The following is a 6000-nucleotide window of genomic DNA, read 5'->3' as shown; positions in this document are numbered from 1 at the left end:
ATAATGAAGAAATAGAGGTTAATTTAATACTTCATATTTTTTAAGTAAAAGTATTAGGTAGTATGGTGAATTCTTTATAAAAATTGCATATATAGACCATAAAACTCATAGGAAATTATTTTTACATACATTTTATCCTTTTCTAAGAGTTTTTCTTTTATTTCATAGCAATTTCATGGTTAAATGGACTCAAAATGAGAAAAAACTCTTTATATAATACACCATTCGCTTATGCTAAATTCTTGAAACTCTATTTAGATTGTTAAATGATCTTAACAGCAATCTTATTAACATAACATGACCCTAGGGGAGGTAATTTCTTATAACCTTGTCAAAAGTTGAAAGCATGAGTCAACCATAGCAAAAGTTGCAAGTTGCATGACTCACCTTTAAGAACTACTAGAAGGTGCAACTGATTAAAGAACATTTCGCTTGAACTTGGCCATGAGTTCATCTAGATGTTCATTATGTTGAATCTCGGATTCCAATTCTTCTTCATATTGCTTCCTTTGCAGTTCCTTCATTCTTTGAAAGTGTTTTTCTATAAGTTTTATCTTTTCTCGTTGAAATGTTGCAGCTTTGGTAAGTTGGCTCATAAGGTCTTCTTCATTTGGATGTTCTTGCCTGCAAGATAGAGTAACAAATTTAGGTAACTCATTCACATAAAAAAATGGCTCAGTATATTACGAAATGATGGTTATTGTTTTTAGTCTATCATTTGTACCTGGAACCATCATCTTGCAAGCCCATTGGTGTTGTTGATTTGAGGAAATCATAATCACGATTACATTTTCTGAAAATTATAAAAGTTGTAGGGAAGAGGTATCACAAAATTTAGCTAAAAGATATTCGAGGAGAACTTTGGCTGAAAATTTGTGTCTTATAAATAGCATAATCATCATTATGAATTATTGTTTATTTGTGGAACCAAGGTAATACATAAGCCACAAATAACTTTGTAACTTCTCTTACAATTTGAGAAGGTCTAAAGTTATCTTTGTCACATGCCTAAAAGCATAGAAACCAAAGCATTCTTTTGAATACTTAAGAGATGTTCTTAACTATCTATGGTGTTTATGACAATACTTGGATTTCAACTTGATAAAAGAGAGGTTATAACTATCAATATAGTTGAATTGTTCCTTAAACTTATGTCTAATTAATAGATATGAACTAAGATAAATCCATGTGGCCTAGAAGAGTGACATATGCGATACCTTTATATCTGGTTTGCATGAATTCCTCATATTTATAAAGAGAGAAGGAAACATGTTCTTAAAATCTTAGATTGGCATTAAAATTAAAAATTTAGATTTTAGTTGTATTTTTATTTTATTTTTAAAAGTTAAGATAAACATATTTATGCAATAATGACACTTTAATGAAACTTTAAGGCCCTTTAAAAATAAATAAATGGTATTCAATGATCCTTTCCTTGTAAAATTTAATATATAAGAATTAGAAACAATTTGAAAAATTTCATATAAAATTTCTTCATTCTGATTGTTAATAAAAGTATTTTGGCATTTTAGTTCATTAAAATAAATAAGAAGCTTACTACTTACTATTCTATTATGTGAAAGAGGTCAATATCAAATAAGGATTCCTGTAAAATGAAATCTATTATGACATATTTAATAGTTCAAAGCTAGTAAATGGTCTACAAGAAAAGCTCCTCATGCCAACGGATACCGGAAAGTTTTGTAAAACATATATTTAAGTGAAACCATCTCTTAGTGAGAAAAAGAAAAGGATAAGTTTAAAAATCATTAGTCAGACAAATCAATGCAAAATAATGCAAGCTAATGCATAAGTTTGAAAAGATGAGGAAAATTGTAACTTCTGTGTGTTAATGTAATAATAGATTTTGAAAAATCTTCATATTGAAACAAGGTACAAAGACTTATAACTCAAAATTGGCCATAGAACATTCACAAAAAAATTCACTTGAAAATAAAATTCTTATTGGCACAACTATTGAGAGTGATTGTTTACTTCCTATTAGTACCATCATACTTATGCAAAATACTAGGATTGATTCCACAACATTTTGCAGACAGTAGGAGATATGGGGAACATGAAACTATATATTGTTTAGTTCTCAACATGGAGCTATATTGTCTCCTTTCTCGAGAACATAGAGCTATAATGAAGCTGGTGTACAACTTACACACATTCATTGTTCTCAATAGAGCTATAACAAAGTTGGTGTACAACTTGCACACATTTGTTGTTCTTAATCCAATAGTAAACCGATCTTCAAAGTCCACATTGGCGTCATAAATCTATGAGGTTTTACACTTGTTTATCCATTTATTGATAAAAAATGATGTCCACATTGAAAATATCAATGGAATAATAGAGAAACATGATGAATAAGATTTTCATTTGTTGAAACTGCATTGAGTGACATTTTATAGTATTTTTATTCCTAACCTTTTTATGTTTTTGCTACACACTACTATTTTTTATTTGGTCTTAACATTATGCTAGTCATAATCATTTTCCTTAGAGAAGAATTTTAAAAACACGTTCATTTTCTATTTACATCAATAGAATCATATTCAGGCTAGAGGTTCTAAAATAAAAAATAGTAGTGTGTAGCAAAAACATAATTTTCTATTTCCTTATGATTGATATCATAATTTGACGATAAAATTTGGAATAAATCTTGTCATTGAGACAAGAAAGAAACTTTAAGTTCATAGCCAATTATAAGCTAAGAAGAGGTTTAGCTTGAATTTGGCCTACATGATCATGACAAACTTTAATTTTAAGTGAATTATTGTTTTGATAATCACGTTATGATCTATTTTTTGTTTCCTTTTAATGATAACATGAAACTTAAGCCATTAAATCCTCTTCTTAGTTGTTCTTAAGATATGAATGTGTTCACAACTAGCTTTAGCATATACCAAGTTTATTAGATCTAAAGGGGAATATTTTAGGTAGCTTTGTATGTTTTTATTTTCCATTAAAATAGGTTATGAATAGGATGAAGGGTTGGTCACAATAGATTTTTGGTAAAAGGATCAGCTAGGCATTCATTTAGATCATTTGGGAAAATGTGTGGAGGTGGCACAATTTGTTTGATTTCAACTGTGAAAGGAGAATACATACTAACTCAGCCGGAAGAGCTCTTGCCAGTTGTTATGAGAAACATGTATATGCCTCTAGGTATGAACTTTGCATGTTTGCTCCACTAAAGCTTTCAACATCATCTATAGAAAAGTAACCAATATTGTTATTTACTTGCTTTTAGGACTCTTTCATAAGATTGAAAATGGAAATAGTATTGTTATTTGCTATCACCTACCAAATGAGTCTCAACCACCATATACTTAATACATTAATTTTCTTCTTGATCTATCTACACGGTTTATAAAATTCGCATTCGGCTATCATGTATTGTTGAAATAATTTAGAATGTGGAGATGACTAAATATCCCTACCCTGATAGATGAATTAGTAGATTTGAATTGATAGGCCATTTTTTGTTAATTTGATAAAAAAAAATATGATTTACTCATGCACAGAGTTGTAAGGCACCTTGGACTATTTTTGAGTGACTTAAAAAATAAATGTTACTCTGGGATTTAGTAGATTTTATGGGTAACTTTGAAGGATAAATTGCCTCTTGTACCATATAAAAAATGGATGTAGCTTAAAGTTATCAGAAGCTTGTGTGTGATGACATTAAGCTATAGAGTCCACAAAGCATATTTGAGCTCTCTTGAATTGCTTGGATTTTTCTTTGTTAGCATGCGACAAGATTTTTGAATGCCAAGGATAGTAGGTTTGTATTATGTTTTTTTGAAAATGAGCTTTTGAATGTTTTGTCAATCCTTTTCTAATAATGGAATGTGGCATCTTTGATATGCCCTTTTTTTTGGCAAAGTATGATTTTTTTTTTCAAAATGAAAACACCTTCTCAAATTAAAAATGTAATTATCAAGCTTGACTGATTGAGATAAACATACAAGATATATACAACTCTCTTTCCAATGTTCTATAGTAAAATAAGGAAGCTTTTAAAAAGTTTTTTATAAGGTTTAGATGTCTTTCCTCTTGAGTCTAGGCAAGATAGGTAAGACATTGAATTTGAATTATTCTTGACACTTGCTTATAGAATCTAAATTGTGTGATCTCGAGTGGGAGTTTTTAGGTAAGTGTCTGGTTGTGACCATAAGACTTGAATCCATTGACTTCTCCACAGTAATAATTTTTGGAAGATAGTTTAACAAAAATGAGTGTTGTAATGAATTTACAGAAATGGGAGGTCCAGATGAATTAGAAGAAAAGATGGAGTTGTTTATGGTGTTCGAGACGAGAAAATAGTGAACAAAGAGAATGATGATGAATGAGAGGAAGAAGGAGAGGACGTATGTATGCAAGATGGATGTGAGGTTTCCTTCTTTTTCAGAATTGAATGACTTTTCCTTGGATCAGACTGTCGATTTTGATACCATGTGAAAACCTTTCAAATTTAAAACACCTCAAATTAAACTTGTAACTATCAAACATGATTTATTAATGAGAGAAACATACAAGATACACAAATTTCTTTCCTATGTTCTACAATGAAATAAGGATGCATTTCAAAATCTTTGGATAAGGTCTAGGTTTCTTTCCATCAGAGTCTAGAGAATTTATGTAAGAATTTAAATTTTAATTATTCTTGACCCTTGTTTATGTGGTCTAGATTGTGTGATCTTGATTGAGTATTTTTAGGTAAGTGCCTAGTTGGTGAATATCTCTTCTTCTTGATACGAGGAACGTGCATGAAAGAATTTTTCTGAACCACATGTATTTTTGATACAGTTGGACATGGGTCGTTTGAGTGAGATCTTGTAGCTGGCATGTTTTGTAATTTGTCTTGCATGGAAGAGAGAGAACATGGGTCCCTTGAGTGAGCTCTTGTAGGTGGCATGTCTTGTACTTTATCTTTCATGGGAAATAGAGGAGGTTGATTATTATTTTGCATGAATTCAGGCGTTCTTCTTTGCATGGAGAGAGATGTTTGAGTAACTTTTGTGATCTTGTGTCTTCACACAAAGATGTGATCCATATGGAAATAGAGGAACGACAAAGATTTAAAACAACACATATCACCTTATTTCCTTGTTTCTTGAGATGTTGACTTAATGAAATTTCATCCTTCCATTGTCAGTTCAACTACTATTCTTTACATGAGATCTAACTTTTTAGAATTGAGGCTTGTGGCGATGAATCTGCCTTTGAATCAACTTTGTGTTGCCAAATGGAGCCAAAATTTTATTGGCCATTTAAACTAAAATTTCTATAGATTGATTCTAGGTCACCTCCATGGAGTCTTTGGTGGGAGTGGTATTTGAGATAGTGAAGGTAATGCTATAGTCTAAGTGGCCCTGCCATTTAAAGTGACAATAAACAATTGATCACTTTATTCAAAATTTTGTTTAAATACCTTAGTAGTTTGACAAACACAATACTGCATTATTGAGGGTGATGCACCAAAGACTATTAATACCAAGCAAGATCGCTCCTCACTAGCATGTGGACCTCAATTGAGAGTGAGTCTTTCCATGTAGAGCCTCTCTAGTTTGGAATCTATTTTTTTTTAGAGTGTCTCTCCTTGTGCCTGACTCTTTTCTGTCTTTTCCTTCATTTTGCTTCTATAGGGCTGACTTTGGATAATGAAGGTCAACTCTTTTTTCTTTCAAAACCTTCTATTGGTCATAATTGAATCCTTTTCCTCCTCCCTCTTGATGGAGTCAACTCCTTTACCGAGGGGTTGATTCCTTTGATGGGGTCCACTCTGTTTCACCTTCAAAATTCTCTATTTCTTTGCACTCAAATCTCTTTATATGTTTGCCATGATATGGGGTCGGCTCCTTCTACAAGGGTAAACTCTTTTTGCTCATTTTAACCAAATGCTTAATTCATGTTTTTTCTCATTCAGTTGAGGGCTTCATATTTCTTACTAACGTGTTTGACTTCTATGCATGAGCTTGACTCTTT

Source organism: Aristolochia californica, unplaced genomic scaffold (assembly GCF_029961685.1).
Source record: "Aristolochia californica isolate CCGP_79_NKW_82.1479 unplaced genomic scaffold, dmAriCali1.0.hap1 SCAF_10, whole genome shotgun sequence".
NCBI classification, from domain to species: domain Eukaryota; kingdom Viridiplantae; phylum Streptophyta; class Magnoliopsida; order Piperales; family Aristolochiaceae; genus Aristolochia; species Aristolochia californica.
This window is presented reverse-complemented; position numbering follows the sequence as displayed.